The sequence below is a fragment of the Emydura macquarii genome, unplaced genomic scaffold (genome assembly GCF_026122565.2).
Source record: "Emydura macquarii macquarii isolate MOO-44397 ecotype Brisbane River unplaced genomic scaffold, CSIRO-AGI_Emac_v2 contig_1146, whole genome shotgun sequence".
Lineage (NCBI taxonomy): Eukaryota > Metazoa > Chordata > Testudines > Chelidae > Emydura > Emydura macquarii.
The window spans coordinates 16,387,880-16,400,180 of NW_027131283.1; the positions used below are offsets into that span (position 1 = coordinate 16,387,880).

A 12,301-nucleotide genomic window follows, 5' to 3' on the forward strand; every position below is an offset into this window, starting at 1 on the left:
ACTAGAACTATTAGGACTCAGGGGATATGAGGTTTGTAATGCCAAGACAAAACTATTGATCATGTTCTTGCTATGTATTTTTTCAGTAAAAATTCTTTTCACAAGTAGCTCTCCAGTCTGAATTTCATTCCTGGACCATAATAAAATGGTTTGTTTTTTTTTAACTGTTGCGTTCCACCTTATAATCTGCAGATTTAACAACTTTGTGAAACATTGTCAGTGTTTATATTGTATATTTAAAGATCATCAGTTCTTTGTGATCAGTGGGCTACTTTGGAAAGAGAACTCCTTTAAATCATTGTTGGTTACTGAGGAAGAATGACATTCTGTTAAATAAAACATGACCAAATGAAAATTAAAATACATATATTTTTGTTTGTACACAAGTGTGTTTGTCAGCCTGCTTGTGTTAAAATGTGTGTGGAGGAAATATTTTACTTCAATGGGTTGTAATTGACATGTTAAGAACAAGAAAAAATAGTTGAGTGGAAAAATCAACATTTATATTAACTTTGGTGATATTGGATGACACCTTAACAATTCGATAGTAAGTGTTAGAGAGGTGGCACATATCACATTCACAGTACTGTTATGTGCTGACACTTATTGGAAATGTGTCAGATCTGCAGGTAATCAGTATATGCACAGATGAAGAACACGAGGAAATGTATCACAGGAAAAGGTCACTCTTCTCAACAGAAGTAGCTCCTGCATCTCCCAACCTGCTCCTCCTTACTTTGCAATGTATCTTATCTTCCTCTCATGTTTATTGGCTTTGCATCTGGGTAGGAGAGCCAGGGAGGTCAGAGTCTGATATTACATCACTTTAAAGCTAAAATAACTCCACTGAAGTCAGTTTCTCCAAGACAATGATACTGTTCCTATGAGAAGACAGCCAGAACATAGCAGAGGACAGGAGGTTGAAGCAGTGACTGCACAACAACATCACTTCACAGCCTCTTGATTCATCCCAGATTCCAGTGTGGTATTGGTGACTGATTTTTTAAGATGTAGTCATGTGTTTGGCTGATGGCTTCAAGCGTTTATCTCATGTCACTTTTGCAATCCTCTTCCCCATAGGCTTATGGTCATCTCATCAAATTTTCCTTACAATGACTTTTATCTAGATATTTAGCATGCAGAGATCAAAAAGCTACTCTTACCAATTTACATTTTGATTAGAAGCGCAACCATATCCTATATTTAATTAGGAGCTTCAGCAGCATTCCTTGTTTAAATGTTTGTAAGGCAGTTTCCAAGAGTAAATTCTGATTGCCTGGCTACTTTTTTTAAAAAAATATATAACATCCTCGTTACCCCTCTAGGGAACTATATTCTTACAATTTCCACAAGCCCAATCATTGTTCTATATGCAATATACATACAATCACTACTCACTCCAGTAATTCATTACATCACTACACGTATAGGGTGGCATTTTCAAAAGTGGCCCAATTCTGCTTCCATTAACTTCAATGGGAACAGAATTGGGCCAATACCGAGGGTTTTTTGCTTATAGTAGAAAATTACACTGCTATTAATTACATCCATTGTAAGTTGTAATCGTACATACATTGTGTTCACACTCACCAGCCTGTCGCTTGAAGACCTGGTCAGCACATCCCTACAGCACTCCTTTCTCTGTCCCAGTCCCAGGGCGTTCTGAGTACCTATGCCACAGACGTAGAACTAATAATCCACATCTGGGAGAGATGCTGTAGCATTTTTTTTAAATAAAATGAGAATGATATAAATTAGCTTTTAAAGTGTATATAAGAACATGTTTTGTAAAGAATTAAATCCCAGAGGGCTTCTTTGGTTTTAAAAACAAGAAAAAGCCTCATATGGCTTGCACTGCATCTTATAAAAGTGAGGACTCAAACTGCAGTAGCTCACAAGAAGATAGCAGGCAGGAGTACAGGAGCTACAGCAGTCGATGAAGGGGTTGCTGGAGCATTGTGGTCTACAGTGGGAGGACTAATTAGCAATAGTCCAACTACCACACCAGTGTTTTCTGCCTATACTAGGACTGCAACCGTCCAGGACAAAACAGTGGAGAACCTTGTTTTGAACAAATGCAATTGCAATGGCCCCGGCACTGGGCAGCACGGCGAGCACCCTTGTTTGTGGACATAAAGCATAACACACGCCTGACAGAGGTGTGTACTTGCCAAAAATCTCTAATGTCGACAAGGCTTTACTTTATTCTTATCATCCGCATGAGTAACTTGATGAAGCTGGTTCCATTATCAGTGAAATTCCTACATGCTAGGCTATGGATAAAAAAATAAATGTAATATCTCAATAAAAACTTCAGCACACCTGTGCATGGCTGGCAAGTTAAGAGCATTTTTAGTAGCTGAACATTGACTAACATAGTGTCACCACCTCTCCTCTGGCTAGATTACCAGCCCAATTTCTCCCCCACCCCTCATCCATCATCTAAAAAGAAGCTGATGCCAGCTAGCTCAACAACAGAAAGAATGTCCATCTGATAATATCACGAGGGCCAATGTGGGTGATCTTTCAAAAACATCAATCCTGAGTTAATCTGGCAGGTTAATGTTGTCCATATCCATAGAAGCATCTGCTCTATTTACTTGTACACTTTTCTGATGAATTTTAATGGCGCCTCTCCCACCCCAACCTTGTAGAAGAGAAGTCAAATTATTTCCTAGTAATGAAAGTTTGGTTTGTGTGCAATTAAAAAAAAAATCAGTGACCCAAATTATATTTTCCAGTGAAGCTCTGGTGATGTAGTAGTTTTATGTGGTATGAACTGTCATTTGATTTGACAGTAACATTATTTTAACTTCGCATCCTTCCAGCAGGTTATTTTTTTTCTGTGGTTGATAATGAGCCCTACATTAATTCTCACACAAATTGAAACGTAAAAGCAAATTTACCGTGTCTGTGTTTGCACCTGTTTCGTGCTCAAACATTCTGGGCAACTGAGTTTTGCTTGCATGAATGTTTACAGAAAGCACATTCTAAGCTTGCATGCTCAAGGCGTTGTACCCAAACTGGTTGATTTTTTATATAGGATGGGACACTGCTTGACAAAGCAGGGAACCCAGTTCTCAAAACCCCTCTCCAGAGCCCTTCTACAGAGATGAAATAGGCCGGATTTCACCACTGGCTATGAAGAAGGCAGTCACCAATATCCTTGGTGAGTGGGTTCTTTCCACTACCTCATATTACTGTACAGCCTCCAGGAATGCTGGGTGACCACCATCACCGCCATCTCAACTCTGTCAGGACACTGCCAGCCACAGGCCCATTTCCCTGATCTACAAAAAGTTCTCAGCGTGGGAAGCTCCTTCTCCCTCTCCCCTGTCCTGAAGCAGTGAGGTGGGGAGCAGCTCACTCTCTCTGAGCTCTGGGCCTGAGAGCCATCCCAGAAACCCTTGCACGGTTAAGTATAAACCACGCAACCAATAAAAGGGGCATCAATTGTTTTCTTTCCATTTTCAGTTGATAGTCACATATAAGACAAAGCATTTTATAAAGTTTTAAAATGACACCAGATGAAAATGTTGATGATACCAAAGCATTAAGTTTCCCTTGGTTTTTTTTTAATGTTATATCACACTTTTGCCACTGATGCCATGTTCACAATGAACAGTAAGGGGAACAGTCTGACACCTTGAAGTGATCTAGGTAACAAAGTATTACCTACAGCTGAGAAACTATCCTGTGAATTGGTCTCTCAGCTGGAAATTTTCTGCCTAAGTGGGTTTTAAATTATTTTTAGGTCCACTTAATGCTCATATTACAAAGGCCTAAAGAAGAAATGGAGGAAGCAGCTTGTTTTCACAAAGAATTGCGGGGGAAAAAGACCCAAAACATTAGGAACACATTGTGATTGCCCTTTCCTGCCTGTGCTCTACAGTTCTTGGAGATGTTACTTTCTTTTCTTAGGCTTTAAAAAATTACAGCCTTGGGCCATGTCCTATTCAGTAATACGAAGATGATACTGCTTTTAACTATACAAATTGCAGGTGCACAGACACTCTCAAACCTAATAGCAGCTTATGTTCATCTAGTGCTATTTTCTTCTAAAGAACCTCAAAGCATTATCAACTAAACTTAGCCTTAGAGTAACCCTAAGGGAGGGGGTGAAAGTGTTTGGAAAAGCTGTGCAAGGAGACGCTTGTGGGTTTTCCAATGCACTCTCCCTTCAAGAGATGACATTTGCAGCCTTCCTCGAGTGTCATGCTCTTCAAATCCCAGAAGTCAGGATAGTGGAAGATATGGAGGGGTAGTGAAAGCTGCTAAGAGCTTATGTAAGTCAGTTAGGCTTGGAATCAGCATGCTGTGAATAAGGGGTAGCAGCCTGTTCTCAAAGCATAGCCACCTCACCAGCTTCTTTTCTTGTGGAAGGTCTTCTGTGGGCATGCAGGGAATGTACTGCAGAGCCATGGCTCCTCTTCTGCTACTTTCAGGGCCGGCTGTCTTTTGATGCTTCTCTATTGGGCCCCTTTATGCTGCACTGTGGAAGGAAACAATTGGCTGTGACGCTAATATAACAGAAATTGCTTCATTCACCACTGAAATCCAGCTGACTCCCTTCCTGTGATTTTCTGTTTGTTTGATTTGTTTTCTTGTTTCATTTCGGGTGGTGGGTGGGATGAAGAAGGTGAGTAACCTGCGTAACTCATGGAATGGAGTTTTCCCATAACTTAGCAGACTCTGAAAATCATTTTGACTGTATGATCCCCCAATTTATTATTCAAAGTTCAGCTGTTTGAAATGATGAAATGTAAGCAGCTCAGAAATGTATAATAATGCCAATTTTCTGTCTAAGTTTCCTTTCCCTGGCAGCACCTTAGCAGTGTAATGTAAAGCCCGGGTTGACAGGAATTTACACTTCTGCAAAGAGGATAAAATGCAAATAGGCTAGTTTAGCTTGAGTGTTTTCCCCTAGAAAATATAATTTTACCTTCTCATTATTTTCCCTTCAGCAAGAAATATGCACTAATATCATGACTGCTGTCACTTCGGGCTGAAATAATAGCTTGCTGATTACAAAATGACTTGTAGGAACTGGCATGCATTAGCTGAATGCTACATAACTGGGAGGGATAACTGCCCGTTGCATTTCACCACCGTATATTCCCAGAACATTGTTTACATCAATTGAGATGGCTGCAAGGGAGTTTCTTTAAGGGGGGAGGGGTGGGAGCAGCGAAGTTCTCAAACAATGAGGGACCAAGGAGGCTATGCAAAACATAATTCCTTGATTTGGGCTTGTGATACACCCAACCCCTCTTTATAAACAGTGCCTTCAGTGAGGTACATTAGCTGTTTTTTCCTTATGTTTCCCAATCTCGGGGGTCTTTTCTCAAACAGCCTTACCCGCTACAAATATCTCTGATTACTTTAGGGGAGGTAGCATATTGGTGAATTCAGAGAAAATGAATCAGCAAGAGAGAGGATGTAGGTAGCTGCTTTCCCTTAGTTGCAGTAACTGACAGAAAGAAATATATATATATCGGTTTCTCTCACTGATTTGGCTAAGGATATTTAAGAGAAGGGAGGGCTCCATTAGGTTTCTCACTGGCTGATATATTGGCCCTAGAAAAGATAATCAGTTCATTTACTTCCATCTTATACTGAGAAGTCAGCCTGCTGAAAAGCCTAGATGGTGAGAGCACCTTCTTCTTTTTAAATTTGATCAAACTTCCTTGTGCTGATTTACCTCCTGGCAGTGAGTCCGTATTTCAGCTAGCCTGTTTTTGATTAACTTGAATACCTTACAGCAGCACAGTTGTGCACATGGTGATCACCAGGAAGTGCCCGGCTGTGTGTTATGAGGTGGGGAGGGAAGGGAGGATTTTGAGCTGTCTTGCATTCCTAGGCTTTAGGATTCTAGTACTAATTAATATAATAGGTACATTTGAAAAAGGTTAAGAGGTTTGGTTAGCATCAATCCCAAAATGTTCAGAAGCTTATCCAGACCTCCTGAGGTCTCCCTTCTTTGTCTCTAATTCTCCTTCTATCCTTCCTTTGCATCTAACCAGAAACTTCTCTCATCACTAGTGCCCGTCCTCTTCTGAATTCCCAGATGGCTCCCTCTTACAGACTCCTCATGGGCTGTGTACTTAGCATGGCTCTACATCAGGCAGGGTGTTGGCCTTGCATCTGGCATTCACTCTGCCTTAGCTGCCCTTTTAAAATCTTACAAATGCCATGGATTTTCTATATCAGATGTACTACTACGGGGATGAACTACATATAAACACATACAAACATCTTGATTCAGGGCAGCCAAGGAACTTGCAAGGTTATGAAGAGAACAAAGATTATTAGACCCAAAAGAGAGGTATTTCAGCAAAGGTCAGAGACGTGATGAAAGTTGGGTGAGTAAAGCACTCCTAAGCGAGCCAATGATAAGAAATGTTCACTTCAGGCCAAATATTAAGCTGAGGTGTGCAATGTTTATTACTTTTTGACCTTTCTTTCAATACTTTCTGTTACACATAGAGGGAAGAAAAGCAATTTTCCTCATGAATGGACACACCACATAATGCTAAACCATTTATAAAATAAGCCTTGTCTCCACTAGCAGATTCCATACCCATTGTCAGCAACGGATACAGCTGCACCGGTGGTTTAAGTGCTTGTGTAGCCAGGGCTAAGCAGTATTCAACATATAAGGACCAAATTTCCAACATGGTCTTACGCAAACGTCCACTTTTCCAGTGGCTAGCAGATTGTTCGTCGGCTGTGTGTGCTGGAAGCAGAAAGCCAGTAAAAGGGGTGTGAATATGATCAAGAGGAGGCAAAAGCTCAGGTACAGAGCTCAACGGAGTGTCAGACTCTTTAATTTCTGACCAAGGACACTGCCTGCTGCTGCTTGGTTCTGTGTTCATGGACTTTATGTACATTTGGCAATAAACCACATTGTACCGAGGATATACTGGATTCATATTGCTGCTTTCTCATCTGTATGGAAACAACTCTGCATTTTGGTTAACCACCCAGGCCAAGAGGGCAACCATATTTATTGTTGTATTTTATTAATTTGTCATACTGGAAGGAATATGGCAGAAAATAAATTGGATCAAGATTTCTTGGTTTGGAAAAGCTGGGAACAATGAATTTCAATGGGTCACAAGATTTGGATCATTAATCAGATTTTTAGACGTCTGTGTATAGATGATTCTCTCTCTGCGTATATGTGTCTATGCCTGGGTATGGCATGTTCTATATGCACACAGATAAGACTGTAGTAATTCTAGAAAAAGTTATTAAACATGATTAAAGCCTAGCCAGAAGACTACTGCCTGTTACGTTACCAAAAAGGCCCGCTCAACTAGTTAGGAAGGTTAATGTCATAATCCTATTTCAACCCTTAGCACTTTCCTCCCCATCACAGAACATGGATACATCATTAGATATACGTATGTAACAAACATTCAGGTCAGTCACCTTGAAAGGACATTGACTGATATCAATGTGAGTCCTTCTATTGACATAAATGGGCTTTGGATCGGGCCTTGTGCAAATAAAGTGGGTGGGAAAATGATACAGGGACCAACAAATATAATAAATGTTGTCTCCTCTCTCATTTTTTAAATTAGATTTTTAAAAATGAATGCTACATGAAATGCAACCAAGTCTTGTAGATATTTCCTCCCTTCCCTCACCTCCAGAATTATCTTATCGCTCCCTTCCTCTTCTTTTTAACAGCACCTCTCAAGTCCTTTTATCTTGTGGTCGGACCATCTTGAATGCCTGTGTAACCCACATGCTTTATACTGAAGCAGCTGTTTGGCCCAAAGAAAGGGAGAGAAGCAGTGGGGAGGAGGAAGTGACCTGGATTTTAGCTGGATGCTCTGTATCTCTGCACATGTACAGAACACAAACAGGACTACTCCTCCAGAAGGACCCTGCAACATCCAGAAAGAGGATGTGGCAATTACTGGACATGCTCAGTAGCTGTTTTGAAGTGGTATAGAAAGTTTTTGGTGTTGGCAATCTGCTTTGTAGGTCCTGTCATCTCCCTCTAGGAGACGAACCAATCAAGGTGCAGGAGGGAAAGGTTATAAATACAGGTGTTACAGACAGCCTTGCAGACTTGGTGGCTGATCCATGCAAGACCAAGAGAGGTGTCTGCTGGGAGAGCTGGGTTCCAATCCCTGTACCGCTTTGGACATAGGTCAGTGTTATTCTAGCTTTATTTACTAGGGAATCCCTCCAATAGGATAATGTTTTATGGACCTTGAGGAACAGCTAAGGGACGAGAAGAGGTATCAGATGATTTTGCCTTCTGTCCCATCTCATTCACCAACTCCACTTCTTCATCCACCACTTCGTCCTTGGGGATTGAGTCCACTGGCCGCTGACTCTAACCCACCTGCCCACTGAAATGTCTATGGGGCTCTTGGTGGTAGAGGTAGGGTTACCACCCAGGATGGCATCCAGCTCCTTATAGAAGTGGCAAGTCTTCAGTGGAGCACCAGAGTGATGGTTTGATTCCCTGCCTTCTGGTACATCTGCCTCAGCTTCTTTATCTTCACATGGCACTGATGTTTGTCCCATTTATAGCCTTTATCCAACATGCCACAAGAAATCTGACCATAGGTAGCAAAGTTCCAACAGCTGGAGCGGAGCTGAGACTGAACAGCCTCTTCTCATCCCCCCAAGACAGCAGATCAGGTGTGCTCCGAGTGGGAGAGTGTTTGCTGAGTGGAGCCACCATGGTCAGCTGGGAAGATGTGATGTGAGCGCTCCACATCAAGCAAACAGGAAGTGGAATTTCAAAAATTCCCAGTTCTTTAAAGAGGGAGGGGCAGATGCCTGCATACTGGGTACAAGGCAGCAGAGTTCAAAATGCTGACCAGACCGGTCAGGCTGGGCATTGTAGGACACATCCTGGAGGCCATTTATGGTGACATAACCAAGCATAATGTCTACACTGACACTTTGTCAATCAAACTTTGGTGCAAAAAGTTCTATGCCTCTCGTCAAGGTGGTTTTATTTTGTCAGCAAAGCGGGAGAGTTTGGTTGGTGGGAGTTGCATTGTAGTGCTTACACCTCCTACTGTGTTGTCAATAAAAGCTGACTTTTGTCGACAAAACTCTGTAGTGTAGACAAGGCCAAATCATCTTTGAGAGAAGATCAGAGAGGAATATGTTTATATCTGCGTGCTAACGTATAGAAAATGTTATGGTGAAACCTCATTTGAGTATGTGTAACAGAAACAAAGTCTGAGAGTCCGTATGAGGAACACCGATAGATTTAGCGTCTAATGGCTTTTGTTTAAAAGTTATTCATCGTATTTTAGCTTCTGGTTACGATGTTTTCTGTGTGCATTATCTGTTTGTTTTACTAAGAAAGTGTGCCGTACTCTCTCCTGGAAATTGACTGGGAACTATTAACTTTGAGTTATCAGGGGTTTATATACAACAGCTCTGAGATTTAACTCTATGTAACATTTTTTGAAAAGACAGAACTTTGGCCTGTGCTTCAGCAAAGACTTAAGCTGAGATACAGAGAAAAGAGGAGTGTAACAGTTATATAGAATTTTTCCTCAGCTTCCCCCAACCTGCTCCTAGACGCACCCCCCTGATGGTGTGGTGGGCACTTCACTTCAGCAGCTTCTCTTGCACACTTGAACCTTCTTTGGGGTTGTGTAAGCCCCTGATTGGGCCGCTATTAATACAGAAAATCTTGAAAACATTTCACCTTCCTATAAGAAGTTGCTAGAAATAGGTGAAGTTGTGGGGCAGAAGGGTAGACCAGAGAGACAATATGAGAAAAGGTGTAACAGGAGAGGTGATCCAGCCTATTGGCCATATGTGAGGAGTACGGAAAAGAAGAAAATGTTACCTTTAAACATTTATAAACATTCATTAATTTTAAATGTTTACATGTTATTTTCAAAAGTGGAACAAAATGTTTCCTTCTCTCCTTCCACTATGAACACTTTTGTCATGAAAAGATAGAACTAAAAAAAGAGAATTTTTTTGGAAAATGTATTTTTTTAAACTAAATATAGTTAAATAAGTCTTGATCCTTCAACTAGTTACTCCACAGTGTCATTGACTTCCATGGGATTATGCATGGGAGTAAACATACAGTAGTGATTGTTTGCAGGATAGGGTGAAAAGAAATACTCATATTCTAACAGCATTAAGACTCTCAAGGGGTTAATTTTATTTGTCCTATAATACAGTACATCCTTTGTTGGTCAAAGGCAGGAGTGCTTCAGGTTCCTGCTTCACAAAGCAACTGATCTGTATGTTTATGAATCACTAAAACACAGGCCTAGCATGTTTAATGATCTAATCAAGCATGACTGTCTTTTGAGTTATTATACTGTATGTACATTTAATACTGAATTAATATATTGGGCTAATGTACACTGCAATATAAACTTCCTTTTTCTTAAAACAATAAAAAAATTCAAATAAAGGCTTCACACCGTCCTTCTAGAAGCTTCCTCAGGACTGTACAGTACCATTGGCTACTTGATCATTTTGTATGTTGTAGTACGAGCAGGATTTTCAAGGCTATCTATTGTTCATCGAGGTGCCAATGCCGTTTTGAAATAGTGCAAGAGACATGGCCAAAGCCTGTAAGTGCTTAGCATTGGCCACATCTATAATTTAAAGATTAAGTAGCCAGTTGGGTTTGGGTGGACTATCAGGCTAGATTCACAAAAGGCCTTATGCTGAGCATGCTCTAGGCATTATTTGAGAGGCAGTTTTATGTCCACTGTTTTACAGCAGGTCAGACTAGATGATTACAATGGTCCCTTCTGGCCTTGGAATCTATGATGATAGCCTGGCAGTTGGAGCACTCGCCCATGTTGAAGATAAACCAGGATCCAGTTCCCGCTGCTCTAATGACTCTTTCCTTATTTATCTGAAGTGGAACAGCTTCATCAGGAGAGTTGGAGGGAGCCCGCACATCAGAATATCCCATCGCCCAGTGGTTAAAGCACTCACCTGAGAGTTAGCAGATTCCTGTTCCACTCCCTTCTTCTCATCAGGTGGAGAGTGGGCTGATTTGAACTGCTGGTCTCCTACATCCTGAGTGAGTACCCTAGCTACTGGGCTAACGATTATAAGGGAGATCATTGTTGTTAGGTGTGCTCTGAGCAGATGTACCAGATCAGGCCATCAGGTGAGTTGGGCAGAGCAACACCTGTCTTCCCCCAGCGAGTGGAGGAAATGTAGGTGCCTGGAGAACTTTGACTGCAAAAAGGTATGTGCTGAGTCAGTTTAGGCACCTACAGGGTTCTGCAGCAGCTGAGTGCGGGTTTTGTGAAGCTCACTGGTGCCTATATCTGGGACTTTGGCACCTAAAATGGCAGTTAAGCACCTAAATCCCTTTGTGAATCAAGCTGTCAAATGGATTTAGGTACCTTATTTGTCCTTGGGCCTATGAGGATGGCACCATTCATCTATGCACCTATGCAGCTTTCAAAAGGGTGTGTGGTGGACAACACAAGAATGAGGCTGGCTGCCTGATGTCAAATTATAGGTGGTGTGGGGATAGCTGAGTCCAAGTCATTCTCAGAACAGATGTGGGTAACACAGGGAAACTCTGGAGCCTGAAACCAGATGTGGTCAGGCCATGTCTGTCTGAGGAGGAGTAGGACCAGCTGAAATCAGAATCTACTTTCTGGCTCAGTGCCCCCACTTAGCATTTTTAAAATTCCTCTCCTATATCTTTTAAGGCTCCCTTTGTTCTCGCAACATGCCAAGCAACTCCCTAACTGCTGGAGCCACCTGCTTATTATTCTCTCTAAACCAAATTCTCCCTTTGGCTCCATGAGTGCAACTTTCTATTCCTGTGGGTACATACTGTACTATTAGTGCCTGCTGCATTCATGTGGAAGGGTGGACTGTGACAACAATTACAGTATGGGGTGGAACAATATTTTCTTGGCTTGTTATGAGACTTCTGTGATGGGGCCATCTAAGGTTAATGAACAAGAAATAAATGGTGCCAGCAGCGGTTAACAGGCAATTTAAAGAACAGGGAGACACAGCAGGAAAAGGAAACACAGTGCACAGACTGGCTCATAAAATGCAGACGTTCCTTTCAACAGCAGCAGATGGCAGCTCCCTTGTTCCCAGTCCAAGGCTTTGATTGGAAATCAGTAAATTCTTTCCTTTGGAAAAGTGCTAATTGTAAGAGTCCATTGTTTTTCACTGATTTTAGTCCAGTGCATACCCTCCTGGTCTCATATTTACTAATGATTTAGGATGACTGGCATCTATATAACACATTAATTAGACTGAAGAAGCTGAGCACTTACTGAGCCTAAAGTCGGGGATCAAG

General features: G+C 41.5%; 1 long non-coding RNA gene across 1 annotated transcript; it reads right to left on the reverse strand.

Annotated features, from left to right (window-relative positions):
- Positions 1-448: 448 nt before the first annotated feature.
- LOC137152139 (uncharacterized) lies at positions 449-11,031 on the reverse strand. The gene is made up of 3 exons (XR_010919442.1): positions 10,960-11,031; positions 1,591-1,670; positions 449-1,123 (listed from the first exon to the last, which is right to left on the reverse strand). It is a non-coding gene; the product is annotated as an uncharacterized lncRNA (long non-coding RNA).
- Between the last annotated feature and the right edge of the window lie 1,270 nt (positions 11,032-12,301).